Consider the following 19,720-nt stretch of genomic DNA (forward strand, 5'->3'; position numbering starts at 1 on the left):
TTACAAAGACTAATAGGCCTCATCTGTAAGAAAGAAGACGGCTTCTCTACTTTAGGAATCAGAACCAGAAGAGTTTTATTCACAAGCCTAATATCCTCTGAACCATTAAAAACTCCTTTAATAAAACTATAAATACCTTCCTTCACAGTCTCCCAATGTTTATAATAAAAACCGGCAGGGAAACCATTAACCCCAGGAGCTTTAGTAGCAGCAATACTAAAGATCGCCTGGTCAATCTCTTTCTGATCAATAGGGTGGAACGCTTCTAGAACCTTATCATCTCCCAATATGGGAAACGTAGTCCCAGAAAGCGCTTTATCCAGATCCACAAGGTACTCTTTGAATAAATCTTTATTGAAATTAAGGGCCAAATGACGAATATTCTCATCCTCATAAACTCAATCTCCATTCGGATCTTTGATAGCATCAATCCAATTCTTCTGCCTTCTAATAACAGTAGAAAGATGGAAATACCTGGTATTACAATCTCCATCTTTAATCCAAGCTTTCCTAGATTTTTGAAACCAAAGTAACTCTTTCTGTCTGAGCACAGCTTCCAACTCCTTCTGGAGGGTTCTAAGAAGACCATCCAAACTATTATCAAACTTAACCTCCAACATACGGTGGATGCCTTCAATCCTGCTCAAAAAAATTATTCTTTCTTCTGATAATATGGCCAAAGATGTTTTTATTCCAGCCCACCACATTACTTCTAAAGCCCTCAGCAGCTTGTAAAACATCAGAATGAGGATTCCAGTTATCCTGAACAAAGTTTTTAAACTCAGGGTGTGATTCCCAAGCCACCTGGTACCTAAAAGGTCTAACCCCTTTAGGACGCTTGCCTCTCACATGGCTTCTAAGCATGACACACAACACATCTGACTAACTCATACTTGGTACCTTGTTACAGGTATGTTATGCAATTAATCAAAGTGAACTGCAAACCATTTAGATCCCATAGCGAACATCAGTCTAAGGACTTAACTTTGAGTATTACATGAGGTGTTCTCATAATGGATCATCCAGAGTTTACTGTTGCACAAACCTTAATGCTCTGAATTTGACACCCAGTGTCTGTAACCGGTGAAACACCATTACAATCAAGGCACATACTAGTCTTTAGTTAGTTATCGTTCCCATGATAGTAACAACCAGAAATATTTAGACTACTATCTTGTTGCCTCACAGTTTCACTTGAGCATGTCCTAAACCCCCCAAACATAGGCAAAGATACTCTAATAATTAATATGCACAAGTAAACTGACTCAACAGATTATTGCCCTACGATTAACGTTGCTATCATATATAACATCTTGAGACTGAAGCATACTCCAATAGACATAAAGTGATTCTACATTTATAGTTGATCTATTTAAAAGGATAGCCTTGACCGTCCTATAAGAAATTAGATAAGATTGAATTGGATTGGATGCATTGTTTGCATCTTATTTCTCCAATGAACTTTGTTGCCTCTCATATTTATAGGAAAGGTAATCGAACTGTTCCCAATTTTTTTTTATAGTAGTTGAACAATTCCATGTTGTTTAGTTGCCTTTTTCAAATGGTAGCTTGTTGAATTTTTTTCTTTTTTCTATTGATTAATAATAATATTTTAAAGTGTGTGAGTTTGTTGGGATTTTACTAATGGAATGTTTGGGATGTTAACTCCGGTTAACACTCAACTATATTATTTACAAAAAAAAAAAAACAGGACCAAATTAAGAGAGTTTCAACTTGAGAGAATTCAAACCTTTATTTGTTTAATGATACAACTAATAATAGAGATGCTACCCAACAAATATCATAAGAAAATCGATGCAACTGACAGATAGAAACATGAGACAAATTGACAGTAATTGCTAACCCTGCTTTTGACCATAAAAGGTTAAAACTAGATGTAAATTAAATGGGCAGTTGATGCATCGAGGTAAAACCTGAATTAACCTTTAATATATTTCTGCATGGACGGTTTAATTGATGATCAGGAATTGCAGTGAAAACAAAAGGATAGAAAAATTGGACACTAGTCAAAACTCAAAACTGCCTATTCTGTTCCTATTTCCTAACGTTAACCTATATTTTTTGATGGTAATATAACAGAACAGAATGTATAGAAAATAGAGAATTACCTCTTTCTAGAATATATATTGCATGCCTTTTTCCCAATACAGTTGAGAAAATAGACAGGACATAATTAATAGCACCTGAACATTATGCACATCTTGCTTCACCTTTCTTCAATATCCATATTCAAAATCATTTTATTTTTATTAATGTATTTAGTTAATAAATAGTTCTTCATTTTTTTTTGTTTATGTAAACAATGGTGTAAAGAGTTTATATGGTAATTAAGATACGGGTTTTGTATACTTGTATCATTAAAGTAGTTTTTATTCAATAAAATAATAAATTAACAAATTTGTGTTTATAAAGACACTTTGAATGAATTTGATGATATGTAGTATCGAAAATCTGATGTGGCTATATATAACATGTGTTATCACGTGGCGTGGTGTGACAATTGAAAAAATTAGATCCAATTTATCTTTTATTTTTAAATTTATAATTATCAATCGTGACATGAGTTAAACACTGTGAGATATTATTGACGTGATAGCGCAATAATCTTTCAAGGGTTCATATATCGTTTGATTCGTCGACTATTGACACATATTTGCTACTTTGATGATTTTATTAGATCAAAACCGATTTTAGTGACCACAGATGCACAAAACATCTATTTTAGTGACCGTAAAAACTTTTGACCTATAAAGAATGTAGATTCTTATATAAATATTCATTGTCAATGATATTACTATTATCTCTCTCAGCTATAGTGGTAATTGAATAGATAAAAAAACTTTTCTTAAAAGCAAATTAATGAAATGATAATATCCTTTAACTATTTCACCAAACATATCATGTTGCTATTTTCTAAAATTAGTTATCATTTGAATTGTGTTTGCTCACGATGTAAATAGATCAAACCATAATTTATTTAATTATTGTAACTTACTACAATTAGGGTTTTTAGATAATATGATGCAAAGTATTTCCGACACGGACCGAAGAGAATAGCCATTGCGCCGAAGCCAACGACACGCCCCAAGTAAGCCCATGAAAGGTGGCTTTTCAGCCTAACACGTCGTGTCGGGTTCCTCCAAACTCTCTGCCCAACATTTGCATACTTGACACGCCATGTCACCTAACTTTGACCATTTTCGGCGACATGAATTTCTCTTTCTGTGATAGAATGTTGATCTTTAGCGACGACAAACCAGATTCCAGCATTAGAAGAAGACAAACAAGATTAAGGGACCATGGCTGTCCCAATCTCTTACACCTCTTATTTACAATTATGCCATTTTTACGTTATTATTTGTCCTATAGCTTTAATTACCTAAGTGCCATTTTGGCATTTCATTCTTATCTTACCCCTATCACTTTTAGTTAATTGTAACACTAGTTAGGACATTTATGTCTTTTACATTTTCCTAAAGAGTGTTATATAATGCATCTTATTTGTACGAATCATTAACTTTTATGAATACAATTTCTAATCTTCTCCTTTATGAAGTTTGTTAAGTTTTTAACCTTCAATAATGTTGGATTTTATTATTCCTACGATTTAGTGCGTAAATCCGGGATTCACTCCTTCAAGTTTAGCTTGAAAAGAATCTCTTTGTTAGTTTAAGATTAAAACTAACACGTCCCGAGAATGATCCGTATCATTTGGTATCGGAGCCGATCGTTTTTCTAAACGGAGACTTCTTTCGACAATGATCCAATGGAGTTTTACCACAAAGAGTCTTAAAGAATGGGAAGCCGAAGAAATCGCCCACAAGAAATGAGAAAGTCTCGAAACCATAATGAGAAGCTTTCAAGATTGTTTAGCCGAGGCAAGGGAGCAAGAGCTTCAGTATGCCGAAATGGTGAGGAAGAGAATCTACAACTGGGAGCAAGAACAGATGGAAAAACTCCAAAGAGGAACTCGAAATAGCCGGAGGCAACAACGTCGAGCTCAGCGGAAAAAGGATGAAGCAACTTCCATTTAGTCTCCTAAAGATTCATCACAAATCTGTCTTCCATTATACAATGAAGAGGTAAATCCATAACTTGCAACTCTTGATGTGAAATTTATGGATAGATCTATTGCTAGTGAAGGTTTGGTGGTGTGTGATGTTGTTAGTGATTTAAGTTCTCATTGTGGATTTATTGTTAATGAAATTGTTGATAAGGATTTAAATGTATGTATGAATGAGGAGGAATGAGGATTGAGATGTGAAAACTTTGAGGAAACTCATGTTGAGAAGGGTACTCCCCAAGTGTTTGATGAAATGCCCCTTAGGCCTAGCTAGTCTATGTGTGGAAATTGATGGCATATGCCTTGAAGAGGGGGAGAATGAGTTTTGGCTTGTTAATCTCTTTGAGGAGCATGATGAAGTTAGTCTATGTGTGGAGATTGATGGCTATAGTGATGGGAGACATGTTGGTGATTCAACCATATCAGGTTGTAGTATGCCTTTTGAGTCAAACAACTTGTCATGTGAATTAGTCGGATTGAGCTATAGGGAGAAGTGAGAGGAAACGATAGGTCAAGGGAAAAGATGGATCATGGACGAAAAGGGAAATGAATTTGAATACCATTATGAAGAAGAGGAGTTAGAGAAGAATGATGAAGAGGAGAACCAATCTGAGAATGAGCTAGAAAGAAATGAGGAACGTGATTACTATGAAGGCGAATTCGAGGATGAGGTTGAAAAGAGAGAGAGCGCTTCCGAAGATGAATACGTGAGGATGGTGAACTTTGTCATAGTGCAAATGAGTTTGATTATGATGAAGATGATAAAGTTTACCGTGATGAGGATGAACATCGATGAATTGAGTGGAACCAATATGAGGTCGCTTATGAAGATGAGGTCTATTATGACGAGGATGAGCTTCGACACGTTGAGTGGGATCAACATTGGCTCCTTATGAAGACGAGGAAGAAAGATTCCATTGTGATGATGAGTTGGAGGATGATGGGTGGAGCCAAAATGAGGAGATCTGTGATGGTGAGGATGAGGGCTATGAACATAGTGTCTACTTAGTGGCAAGGGTGTTAATGTCTAGTGAGGAGGAGCATGGCACACGATATCAATTGTTTAGAACTCGATGCTTAGGTCTTGGGAAGAGATGTGAAGTGATAATTGATAGAGGAAGCCAAGTGAATCTCATTAATCAAGTCGCCTTGATCAAGTTTGGTTTGGTTCCCGAGCCACATCCTAGCCCCTATCACCTTGGTTGGGTTAATGAGGTGGAAAAGTTTCGGGTTACTCATCGGTGTAAGGTTCCTTTCACTATTGGAGCTTATGGGGATGAAACTATGTGTGATGTTGTGGAGATGGATGCTTATCACGTGCTCCTATGTAGGCCATGGCAATTTGATTGTGATGCCTCACATGCGGGAAGAAGCAACACATATACCATACGCAAAGATGGAATCAGGTACATCCTTATGTCAATGAAGAGTCCACCTAGTTAGGAAAGGAAGACCGCCTTAAGAGCTAGTCCAACTCGAGAGTTGAATGTGAATGGGTGCATCGGTAGAACGAGTGAGACATCGAGTCACATTGACATGGGTTCCATGGATGAGTTAGCTAGCCTTTCTCCTAATGAAGTCAAATCTAAAGAGGGGAATGAGGCTGAGAAGGGGAAGAGCAAGGTTGAAAGTGAGGAAGTTGAACCAATGTCCGAAGGTGACAAGTACGTCTTTCCATGGATAACCTAAAGGGCTTCCACCTTTGGGAAAGTTACCACATGAGATCCGGAAGATAGTGCACCTAGGCCTACATATGGAGAATTGAGCTCTAAGGAGGAGGATGAAGGTTACTCTATGATGCCTTTTAGTAGAACTGAGACTTCTAGCACATGCAATATGCAAAGGAATCAAGTCACTCACTTGGTAAAATCGGAACTCATTATTCTTTTGTGTTTTATTGAAATATATATGTTGGGATCTTTGTTGTGTATGTTGAGAGAGAACATATCCTATGAGAAGCCCGTGAGAGGTGATCTCGTAGTAAAGAATGTGAGCTTCATGGAGCATTCAGTGAATGAGCATAGCATCCGGGTTGACGACTTGAGGTATGGTGAAGTCCGGGAAGATTCCACTCAAAGCCAAGTTGGGGTTTTGAAGGGTGCCCTAGGGATCGCTCTCATTTGGGTTGATATGCTTCATCCAGATATTCCGTTTGAGGTTGGCTATGAGCGGAGGAGATTAGTGGTTGGTCTTCAAGTTAGTGAAGTCGAGACTAAGAAAGTTAGGGGTTGGTCCGTTCGACAAAATGTGAGGATTTTGAAGAGCATCTAAGCAATTATTTAGAAGTGGTTTGACAAGATTCGTCTAGACATACCATTTGATGCCAGTAAAGCTTATGAGATGAGTATCACGGGGAATGAGAGCCGGAATAAGAATCAAGTTGAAATGTCGGGAGAAGTTATTGTGGTGAAGACGGATCTCGAGATATATGGAATGAGCTTCTTGAATTCTATTCGAACCATGCCTTGTTTCAATTTGAGAACTTGGAGTCCATCAAATCCATCAAGCGTCGTCCATACGTAGTGAGCAACTTGGGGGCAAGTTCCTTTCAAGAGAGAGTGAATGATGCGGAGCATTTCCATCATGGCCGAAGCCAACGACATGCCCTAAGCAAGCCATGAAAGGTGGTTTTTCAGCCCGACACGCCATGTCAAGCAGTGACACGCTGTGTTGGGTTCCTCCAAACTCTCTGCCCAACATTTGCACACTTGACACGCCGTGTCAAAATCCCACCATTTTCAGCGACAGATACTGATCTTTAGCGACGGCGAACCAGATTTCAGCATTAGAAGAAGACAAACAAGATTAGGGGACGCGGGGGGACCATGGCTGCCCCAATCTCTTACACGTCTTATTTACAGTTATACCATTTTTACTTTATTATTTGTCCTATAGTTTTACTTACCTAAGTGCATTTTGGCATTTCATTCCTATCTTACCCCTATCACTTTTAGTTAATTGTAATCCTAGTTATGACATTTATGACTTTTACATTTCCCTAAACAGTGCTATCTAATGCCTCTTATTTATAAGAATCATTAACTTTTATGAATACAATTTCTAATCATTCTTATTTGTGAAGTTTGTTAAGGTTTTAACTTTCAACAATGGGGGATTTCATTATTCATACGGTTTAGTCCGTAAAACCCATGATTCACTCCTTCAAGTTTAGTTTGAAAAGAACCTATTTGTTAGTTTAAGATTAAAACTAACACGTTCCGAGACCGATCCATATCATAATACTCATAAATTAACTCAAACTAAATAATATAATATCCAAACAAAGCCAATTATATAAAAATTTAATTTTCAATAAGTTAAAAATAAATTTTAGAGCGTAAATAAAATAAATAAATAACACTCTATTTAACGAATTTTATATTCAAATGTCACTTCTTTGATTACAAAAAATTTACTCCCTCCGGTCCACAATAGAAGTCTTTCTAGAGAGTTTTTTTTGTTCCACAATACATGACATTTTGCTTAGATCTATGCACATTAATTTACTTTTACCAAATATACCCCTATTTAAGTTGACTTTTTATCTTGAGAATAGATAAAGTTACTAGTGGATGCAATTATTACAAGGGTAACAAAGTCTTTTACTTAAAATTAATTGCATTTCTTAATTAGTGTGAATTAACCTTAAAAGACTTCTATTGTGGACCGGAGGGAGTAATATGTAACTATGATTCACCAAAAGAATTACTAATATGTTAGTACAGAAAGAGTTTTTAATCATGAAAAAATCTAAAAGATCAAAGAAGTAATATTATTGTAAATTATTAGGAGCATCCCATCTATCTTTGCATAAGTAATGAATGAAAAAGTAAAAATTAGAAGTTGGTAACATGCTTACCATTTTATGACGTAAGATAGATTATTGATGGAGTCAGAGTCTTGCTTCATCTGCCATACGATCTAATTAATGTATATCCACTTCCACTTCCACTTCACTATCCTTTTTTTAAATTTAAAATATAGAAATATAACAAATCTGAATTTCGCTAACCAATGATCCTTTTGGTTGGAGGATGCCATGCCAATGCCATGGGAACAACTTTTTATCAATTCAATGACAAATTTAAAGCTAATCAATTTTAAATAAATGTCTTGTTCTAAATAACTTCGACAACAACCGGGAGGGACTACATATGGTTACAGATAGATGGAAGTATAAATGAGTTGTGCTGCTTCTTCGGTTTGATGAAAACTAGATTGTATTTTATTTCATTTATAAATAAGTCCGAGTTTGAGAGTTTTGAAATTTGGTTTGAAAATTCGCAAGCAAACTTGACAATAAGCACATTTATAACATTCATGAGAACCTTTCTAAGTATGTTTGATTCAATTGTTTTTTAATAATAGTACTTTTATAAAAGTCCAAATGTAAGATGATATAGTTTTACATAAACTTTTATTTTGTAAATTATCTAGTTTTGTGTTAAACAAATTTTAAATAAAAATAGTTACTTAATATAACTAATGAATTGTTGGGTAAGAAGGTTCATGAACATAATTAATTAACTGTTTGTTAGCAGCAACTCGAACATGATGTTGAATTTGAAATCATTATTATTTTTTTAATGAGCTTATCATGAGGACTGAAAAGTAAATAAATTTTAAATTACCAAAATTATCCTTTACTTTATGTTTTAATAATAAAATATCTATTTTTGTATTTTATATTTTTTTCTTTTTTTTCCTACATAATCACGATCTCTCCAATATAAACTCCAATATAAAGTAATTGATTTATTAATTTTTATAAAATTATAGAATTTTAATTTAATAACGTAAAATCTATTGACTAAAAAAATAAATGAATTTTTTTAAAAAAATTATTAAAATAAGAGTACGACTATCATTAAAAAGTTTTTACAATTCTAATAAATTTGACAAATGAAAAAAAATATGATTTTTAAAAAATTATAAAAAATTTATAATAATATTTAATGTTAGTTTAAAGATATTAAATCAAAAAATAATTACAATTTAATAAAATTAATAATATATTTTTTCAAGTATATTAATTTCGGTGTATATGTAGTTCAAAGACTTCATTAAAACTAATTAGATTAAATTTGAAACTAAAAGATTAATTTTTTTATATGTATATAACTAGGGGCCATTTTGAATTTTCATTTACAAAAATAGATAGAACGACTAAAGAATTGATTACGATAAAACTTAAGAACCTTATAATAATATGATAGACTTACTAGAGAGAGAGTAAATATTTAGAGAGAGGAAGCTCCAAAAAGACGATTTTGGAAAATAAAAAACGTGATTTCATGGTAAATATCATTATGAACAATTGTTAGCGATATTTTGCGAATATGCTAATTTCAACCTTGTCACGTGTGGTTAGGGTGTGGGCGTACCAGAGAAATTATTTCTCAATTATTAAAGACGATTAAGTTTATGGATTTGCGCGTCAAAACTTGAAATGTAAACGAAGTGATTGGCGAGGGACGCAAGGATTGAAAAAGTCTCTCTTGGATCTCTAGCGCCGTTATAGAAACTTTGCTAGATAATTATTTTTATTTAACAATTGCGAATAAATTGAAGACGGGTAAAATACAGAAATTAACGGTGCGAAATTGACACAAGATTTGGTGAAAAATTGGTATTTTATTGATAGGAATCAAGGTTTGAATACATATGTTCAAAGTAAGCATAAAAATGAAATTAATTACAATTGAAAAATTTATATACTAAACATATAGATAATCAATTGAATTGAAAAAAAAGCAAATCAATACAAGGAATTGAAATGCAATAAAAATAAAAATTGAAATTCAATGACAAACTCGGAGCCACAAAAGCTATCTCGGCTGGATGTTGAATTTTGATGTCGTCTTGAAGTCCTCGGAGCACCACAGTCGGTTGGCACGTGCGGAATTGATTTTGGAAATCTCTGACTTATGGTAGGCAAAATGGGGCAGATTTAACCTTCAACTTCCGAGGGATCGTATGAATGCTTAAGAACACGGAATTGGATGATTAAAAAGGCTAAACTTAATTTCAGAAAGTCAAGAACAAACTTCTGTAAGGGACCGAAGGCTAAAAAGAATTGTAAATAGACGAAATTGGGAGTTGAAAATAACTGGTCGAATCTGTAAAAATCTGGAAACAGAATATCTAAAACGTTTTCAGTTGCAAAGAATGACTTGTAAACAGAGTTTCTGAACATGAAATTGTTAAAATTAAAATGCTAAATTGAACATCAGGAAATCAGGAACAAATTTGTTGAAGGGATTGAAAGCAAAAAATGATTTAAATGGACGAAATCAGTCTTTGAAAATAATTGGACGAATCTGAAAAATTAATTTGGAAACAGAATTTTAGCTAAGAATTGAGCAAACTAAAGGCTTAGGAATGCTAAATTGAATTGAAAAACTTGAAAAGAGGCTATTGGAACTTGAATTAAAGCTAAAGGCAAGCTAAAAAAAGGACTTAAAACTAAGAAAAATGAAGAACAAAAAGGAAGAACTCAAGAACTAAAAACTTATATAGAGAGCATTGGAAGGGATCTTAAGAAGAGGTGTTGTTGTTTTGAGTGAGTCCTAATTATGAAGAATGGAGGGTCTATTTATAGTATTTTGAGAGGACATTTTGAGTAATTAATCACCAACTAACCCTTATTTTTCTCTCTAATTTTGACCATTAACTTGCCACCTCACTAACTTCCTCAACCTCCACAAACCACTACTAACCACCACTAACTTCCTCTAACTTTTATGCCACATTACCCCACTATCTTGTGGTTAGAGAGACTTTTAAGGCTTGGGCCTAGGTGTGGGGACGAGCTAGGCTTCATAGGTTAGCTCGTGGTTGTGTTCGGGTGCATTTGAAGAAGTCGGCTGGACCGAAATGGGCTCCAGCCGAGGACTGACCTCTAGCTCGCCGAGCTGGAGGTTAGTTTATATATATATTTATTTTTATTTTCCATTCATCTTATTTTTTATTATTGTTATTTTTTATTATATGGTACGGAGTGTTGGATAGTGAAACACTGTCACACTCATAAGATGTCGGTGGCGGAGATGCGTATGTTGATATGGATGTGTGGTCATACGAGAAAGGATCGGGTGAGTAATGAAATAATTAGGACAAAAGTAGGGGTTACATCTATTGAGAATAAAATGAGGGAAAACCGACTAAGGTGGTTTGTCCATGTAAGACGAAGAGCGCTTGATGCGCCGGTTAGGAGGACTGAAGAGTGGTAAAAGGATGTAGTGGTGAGGGGTAGGGGAAGATCTAAGCAAACTTGGAGGATGGTGATCGAGAGTGATATGAGTGTATTGAGGATTGAGGAAAATATGGTAGTGGATAGGAAAGAGTGGAGGGAGAGAATTTGTGTCGCTGACACGACTTGATTTCATGGTTTTATATGATGGTTCATGTTAACCGACCCCGAATCATTTCGGGACTAAGGCTTTATTGTTGTTGTTGTATTCTTTAGAAAAATAGAAACTATAACCTAAAATTAAACATAAGTTTTCTATATACATGAAGATAAAATTTATTCTATTTTGGGCCAACAACAACTTTAATTCTTGAATATTTTCATTTTGAGGCCGTTAACGGTCATTTTGAGGGGTTATTAAAGTTGAGTAGTCACTGGTGTTAAAAAGTTTAAAGTTCAGTAGTCATACCATTAAAAATTGAAGTTGAGTGGCCACAATGTTAAAATAGATAAAGTTCAATCGTCATAGCTGTAATTTACCCTAATCTCCTAGGATCCAACTAATCAATTTATGAAAGATGATTGGGGTTAATAAATAAGTATTTATGTGGAATATGAATTGATTAGTTTTGAATATTTTTACAGAAGTATTGTTGAATTTCCAAAAAATACATATTAAAGTGAATGAGGTAAATTGAATGAACAACCCTTTAATTCTCATTAAGATAAAAAGATAAAAGCTTACATATTTATATTCTATCTAGGTGTGGTCACCAAGAAAACTATATGCTAAGAATAAAAAAGGACAACAAGGACAAGTGACACATGGAGGAATTACAGCTCTTGATATTAGGGTTTGTGGATCAATGGTTGTGATGAAAGAGGGAAGGATCCGGATGAGGTGAGGTGTAGAATAGGTGTGGTGTGCTTTATTCTAGAATATGCTATTGGTGAGAAAAGACTGTAATGTCCCTGATGTTGGTTAAAAGACTAAAAGGTCCCTGGAAGTCCAAGGGACTAGATGTTATGGATAAGAAAGAGTTAAGAGTTAAAACTCTTTAACTCAAACACTTCAAGGCAACGACTTTTCTTCTTCTTTTCTTGTCTCCTTCATTTCGCCATTTTCCATTTTCTTTGTTCTGAAGCAAAAACTTTCAGTTCTGTATTGAATTCTGTTCTGTATTGAAGCTTTGATCTTGTTACCCGTCCTCAAACTAGGCATGATAAGGATTTATCAAGCCAAGTTTGCTCAACAGAAATCGAAGATGGGGCGCATGTTGCGCTTTGGTGAAGAGATCGGCCAGTTGAAGCGCCGATGAGATGGGCATGAGGCGGATTAGACCATTTTGAACCCTTTCACGGATAACATGACAGTCTATGTCGATATGTTTGGTCCTTTCGTGGAAGACGGGGTTTTGTGCGATATGCATGGTGGATGTGTTATCACAAAAAAGGAGAGAAGCCGTTTGTGGGAAGAGGTTGAAATCGTGGAGCAAGTTTGTGAGCCAGTGGAGCTCGCAAGATGTAGAAGCCATGGCTCGGTACTCCGCTTCTGAAGAAGAACGAGATACAGTGTTCTGCTTTTTGGAGCGCCAAGAGACCAGAGCGGAGCCGAGGAAAACGGCGTATCCGGTGATGGATCTACGCGTTTCTGGGCAAGTTACCCAATCTGAGTCGGTGAAGGCCTGGAGTTGGAGGTCATTGCATGCCGAAAAAAACAGACCGAGGCCGATAAAACCTTTGAGGTAACGAAGTATTCTTTATGCTCTAGATTGGTTGTCTGTAGTTGGGGCGTTTAAATGTTGGGAAAGATGGTTAACAATGTAGGAGATGTCTGGTCCGGTGTGTGTGAGGTAAAGTAGTTTACCTATGAGTTGTCGGTAAGAAGTGATATCTGGTAGTGGGGATGGGTTGGGTGGTGGTTTATAGTTTGGTAAGGCTGGGGAGGAGGCTGGCTTACAGTCGATGAATCCCATGTCGTGTATGAGCTCTAATGAATATTTTCTTTGTGACATGTGGAGCCCCTGTGATGTTCGGGTGAATTCGAAACCGAGGAAATAATGGAGTGGACCAAGATCTTTGATACTGAACTTGTTGTTGAGGTGATCCTTGGCGGAGATAATCATTTGCATGTCATTTCCGGTGAGGATAACATCATCTACATAAATCAGGAGAAAGATGATATGATCCTTTGCCCTGGCTGTGAATAATGAAGGATCAGACGATGATTGTGTAAATCCCATGCTTTTGACAGTGTTTGTGAGCTTGACATTCCACTGCCTGCCTGCTTGACGGAGACCATAGAGGGATTTCCGAAGTTTACAAACTTGTTGGGGCGTGGTTGAGGACAAACCTGGTGGTAATTTCATAAAAACATCCTCGTCGAGCTCTCCATGTAGGTAAGCATTATCGATATCCAGTTGATGAATATACCATTTTTGTGCAACGACAATGGCTAATAGTGCTCGTATTGTGGTGAATTTGGCTACAGGGGCAAAGGTGGCGAAGAAGTCCACTCCTTCTTGCTGTGTGTATCCTTTGGCGACGAGCCTGGCCTTAAAACGGGCAATGCTGCCATCCGCCTTGTGCTTAACCTTATACACCCAACGGCAGCCGATCGGTTTCTTTCCGGCATGTAATAGTACCAAATCCCATGTGTGGTTTTCCTTAAGTGCATTTAGCTCATCTTCCATGGCTTTAATCCATTTAGGATCTCACTTGGCTTCATTATATGTTGCAGATTCACGGTGGCATGTTAAGTTGATGAAAAAGGCTCTTTTGTCGGTCGGCAACTTATCGTATGTGAGATGTTTGGAAATGACATACGGAGAGGTTGTATGGTTTGGTAGAACAGTACCTTGGGCTAGAGCCAAATGATAATCTCGAAGATAAGTGGGTAACCTCTTTGTCCTTGTGGGTCTCTGTGATTGTTGCTCTGTTGTTGCCTGTGTGATATCCTGATCCTCTTCATTGGTTTGTATGGCATCTACATGTTGAGTAATGTCTGGTATTGGTGGGTCAATGTTCATGTCTAATTCTGTCTCCTCATCGTCAGTCATAGATGCCATGTGTAAGGTGTCCAGTTCATCTTCGCTACAGAACGATATGCTTTGTGTTTGATTTGCCTCTGAAAAAGGAAAGTGGTGTTCAAAGAACTTGACATGCCTGGAAAAAAAAATAACGTTAGTTGTCAAATTCAATAGTCGGTAGCCTTTTGTTCCATGTTTGTAGCCCAGAAAGATACACTTGATTGCCCGATTAGTGAATTTATTTTTGTGTCGATCAAGGGTGGAGGCATACGCTAAACACCCAAAAACCTTGAGATCCTCTAGGTTGCTCTGCTGCCCATAAACACGTTCATATGGAGTTTGCCCCTGTATAGGTACAGATGGTAGTCTGTTGATGAGGTAGACGGCATGTCCGAATGCCTCGAGCCAAAAATTCTTGGGTAGAGAGCTTTGAAACATGATTGCCCTCGTGGTATTCATGATGTCTAGATGCTTTCTCTCTACTCTGCCATTTTGTTGTGGGGTCTCAGGACAAGATGTCTGATGTATGATGCCGTTTGTTATGTAAAAATCCTTCATGATGAACTCGGGGCCATTATCGGTTCTTATAGTTTTGATGTCTTTGTTAAACTGCCTGCTAATATATTTGCAAAAGTGTTGAAGTGCTGTGCTTGCCTCTCCTTTTGTCTGCATTAGTGTGACCCATGTATACCTGCTATGATCGTCGAGTATGGTCAAGAAATAATGATGATTAGAGTAAGACTCCTTAACAGGTCCCCATATATCGACGTGTATTAGGTCAAAACATGCTTTGGCTATATTCTGGCTTAATGAAAATGGGATCTTTTTCTGCTTGGCCTTTTGGCAAATGTCACATGGCATTGATTTGTAGGAATTGAAATCATTACAGGGTAAACTAAGGCTTTTAAGTCTCTCATAAGAGGGATGACCAAAGCGCATGTGCCAAACATCGGCTTTAATTGAAAAAACAGAACAATTAACAGGATGAACTTCTTTTGGCAATGGGTACTCCAGATAGTACAGGACCTCATGTTCCCTAGCCAAGCCAATCCTCTTCCAACTTGTTGTGTCCTGTATAGCACAGATTGAGCCCGTTATCACAATGCATAGTTTCCCATTATCCATCAACTTGCTAGTTGAAATAAGATTGTAGTCAAAGTCAGGTATACACAGGGCATGATGCAAAACTAATTGTGGACTGAGGATAACTGTTCCAACGTGTTCAGCTTTAACCCTTTCCCCATTTGGCAAACTTACCCAGCACTTGTCTATTTTAGTGAAAGAACTATAAAGTTTAATATCACGAATGATGTGGTCAGTTGCCCCTATGTCTATTATCCAGCAAGGCGAAGTAGAGATAAGATTTAAAGTTTTACCAGAGCAATCCCCTTTCACAAAGGTGTTGACGATACTGCCCGAGGCCGGGGCCTTTCCTTGATGGCTCAGTGGCAATAGGGCGACTAGTGTCTGGTATTGTTCTTTGGTTAGGGTGAATGGCTCTGTGTTGCTTTGTTTGTTATCTTCTTCCCCTGAATCTCCATTATCTCTGCTTTGGCCCACAGCTGTGTTTGCCTTGGATTGATTGTTTCTGAAAGGATTGTTGCCTTTGTTTCTGTTTCCATAACTTGGCGGGTACTCGTGCTTTTTGAAGCAGATGTCCTCAGTGTGTCCTGATATCCCACAAAATGTGCATAATGATGAGTTTTTGTTGTTTGGTTTGCGATTGTTATACCTTGAGTTTCCTTGCTTATTGTTCTGTTTGTTCTGCGTATTGGTAGTGAAACCTGCGAACATGTTGCTTTCACCTCCGTCGTTGTTTGTGATAGGTGCAAGGCCTATCTGCCGTTCATGTTGGATGGCCAAGGCACAGGTCTTGTTTAGAGAGGGTAAAGGTTCTATCAACAGGATCTGTGAGAGAATGGTTGAGTATGAGTCGTTTAGCCCCTGTAGGAAAGTCATGACCTGATCTGCATCCTGTTGATCCCTCAGGACCTTGAAGGCATCGCAGCTACACGGTTGTCTACAGGTACATTTGGGCATTGGCCTGAGATTCGTTAACTCGTCGTAGAGTATTTTTAAACAGGTGTAATAGTCCGTTACACTGTCGTTTCCCTGCTTGAGATTGTGTATCTCTCTTCGCAGCTGTAGTATGCGCAAGGTGTCGGCCTGAGCGAAGCGCTCCTTGAGGTCCGCCCAGACCTGGTCAGCTTTGTCAAGCCACATAATACTCCGGGCAATCGAAGGTGATAACGCATGATGTATCCATGACATTACCATGTTGTTACATCTTTCCCACTGATTATACATGTTGTCTGTCAATGCATGTGCTTGAATGGTGCCATCCACAAAGGATAACTTGTTCTTGGACATGAGTGCGACTTTGACAGCTCGTGACCATTGATGATAATGTGGTCTGGTGAGGACTTGTGAAACCAGAGTTAGGGCTGGTGTTTCATTTTGGGGAAGGTGGTAAGGGCTGCTAGAAGTTATCAATGGTGCGTTGGCCATTGTTGATGATGAGTGCTAAGCTTGGAAGCTATTTCTCTGATACCATATTAAAGTGAATGAGGTAAATTGAATTAACAACCCTTTAATTCTCATTAAGATAAAAAGATAAAAGCTTACATATTTATATTCTATCTAGGTGTGGTCACCAAGAAAACTATATGCTAAGAATAAAAAAGGACAACAAGGACAAGTGACACATGGAGGAATTACAGCTCTTGATATTAGGGTTTGTGGATCAATGGTTGTGATGAAAGAGGGAAGGATCCGGATGAGGTGAGGTGTAGAATAGGTGTGGTGTGCTTTATTCTAGAATATGCTATTGGTGAGAAAAGACTGTAATGTTCCTGATGTTGGTTAAAAGACTAAAAGGTCCCTGGAAGTTCAAGGGACTAGATGTTACGGATAAGAAAGAGTTAAGAGTTAAAACTCTTTAACTCAAACACTTCAAGGCATCGACTCTTCTTCTTCTTTTCTTGGCTCCTTCATTTCGCCATTTTCCATTTTCTTTGTTCTGAAGCAAAAACTTTCAGTTCTGTATTGAATTCTGTTCTGTATTGAAGCTTTGATATTGTTAATACAAGTGAGTCCTAATTTTGAAGCCAAAATAGAATTCTAATAAGTGAATATTGACAGGTAGTAATATATTAAAGGATAAATAATTTATTAGTCCCCTAGTTTTTACCTAACACACTGTTTAGTCTTCCTATTTTGAAAAACACATTTTAAGGTCCCTATCTTTTGCCAATATTAACCATTTGGTCCTTTTGTCTAGTTTTTTTAGACTTATAACCGTTATATTTTAGCATAAATAGACATATATAAAATAACAGAGTAACATGGTCAACTTGTATTGTACTGTGGTTGTCCTAAAAGTTAAGATATGTTCGATTAAGAATATAAAAAAATAGATAAAAGGACCATAAGGTTAATATTGGTAAAAGATAGGGACCTTAAAATGTGTTTTTCAAAATAGAGGGACTAAACAGTGTGTTAGGTAAAAACTAGGGGACTAATAAATTATTTACCCTATATTAAAATGCCATATAGAACAATTAAGTATTTAATTAAGAAGCGCAGCGTGAGATTCTGTTGCGACATTCTATGACATGTTTTGGCCTAATTCAACCTTAACTTAAGATTAATTGAAATCATAAGAGGATTAAACATGCAGTTTAAAGTTAATCTGACATTTCTGCTGTTCAATTCAAGTTAATCTATTTGTTTACACTGTTTATTTATTTTTATTTTATGCACTATTTTCAGCACACTAAAAACAATACTTTACATTACATTCCCTAAATTTTCCCTTCCATTTCTTTTAGGGAATTTTGTCTTTCTCTGCATTTGGATTATTTTTATTTATTTTTATTTTTTTATATAATATATTTTTTATTTTATAATTTATTAGATATTTTAAAGACAAACAACAATCTTTCAATATAATTTTACTAAACATTAATAATTAAACAACTAAAAATAACAACAAACATCAACAACTATTAGCTAACAGCTGAACCGGTTAAATACCCGATTTTGATAATTAAATGATTATAATTTCAGACATGTAATTATATTTTAATTAATCGAATCAAGCCTTAGATAAATATATTCCACTATTACATCTAAATAAAATACTTAGTACAAAGAAATTATTATTGAGAATTTAAATACAGATCTAGTGTGAGGTGGTGAGTTGCCGCATAGTCAAGTACCCAATATTGATAAACCATGAGGCAGGTGGCTATGTGAGACTGAGATCGATGATGGTCTCAGTTCAGTTTCGGGATGAGTAATTTCTAGCAATGTGGGTAGGCCACGATTTTTATGACACATGATATGCTCCTTTGGAATATGCGATGAGAGAGAATTATTGATATAGGGCTAGGCAGACCCTTGTTGCCGAGACAAATGAGGAGGCATGTCGTTTCTTTGGTTTCAGGCACATGCACGCCCACGGAAGTGCTTTTGTCCCAAGTTAGATCGAGTTAAATAAAGTGTAGTTGGTTATGTTGTCATGAGCGAGTTGTCTTTCTTCATTGAGAAGGCGGCCATATAAATCATCAAATTTTACCGGCTCAAGACGTGCTTCAATTGCACAGACAAATGGTCAATAAGAGGGGCCAAGTCCGAGAAGAATCGTATCAACAAGGTCCTCTTCATTGACTGAGTATTGAAAAGAGGCTAAATGATCCTATAGACTTTTGGCTCATATGGTGTATGAGGCAATATCATCATTCCTCCAAGTCAAGTTATGTAACTCAGCTCAAAGATTTTGTATGTGAGAAAGGGATCCAGACGAGTACGCTCTTGTTAATCAAGATCATGCCTCAATGACAGTACTAATGCTGGCGACTTGTGGAGGAGAGTTTCAGATATAGATCCAAGGAGTAGACTTAGGACTTGTTGGTCCTTTTGATCCCAAATACGAAATATTGGGTCTATTTTGGTCGGAGCGAGTAACGTTTCATGACATGGTTCGCTAGACCACTGCCTCGCAAAGCTGACATCATTTGTGCCTTCCAAATGTACATGGTTTTTTGATTAAAGTTTGAACATGACTTGTCTAAGGAGGTTGGGAAAGTGCTGAAACTGGCTTTTTGTTGACACAATAAGAATAAAAGATGACGCATGTATGCGAGTAACGCATGTATGTGAGGAATGGCTGAGAAGGTAGGCATCATTGTTGATGGAAGCGTGGTAACAATTGAGGATGTGGTGAAAGGGTTTTGGAATTAGAAAGGCAAAGATGAACTTGGAACGCGACGGATAACATAACTTCATGTGTGGGATTAATAGTTGATTCCTTACCGGAGAAAGCGGTGCCACCAGTGGCTGCAGAAGATGGGGTTGCATTGGTCGACATGATAGGTGATGATGTGGAGGGGTGACTAGGGTTAAGAGTGAGGC

This window comes from Euphorbia lathyris, chromosome 5 (assembly GCF_963576675.1).
Source record: "Euphorbia lathyris chromosome 5, ddEupLath1.1, whole genome shotgun sequence".
In the NCBI taxonomy this organism is placed as follows: Eukaryota; Viridiplantae; Streptophyta; class Magnoliopsida; order Malpighiales; family Euphorbiaceae; genus Euphorbia; species Euphorbia lathyris.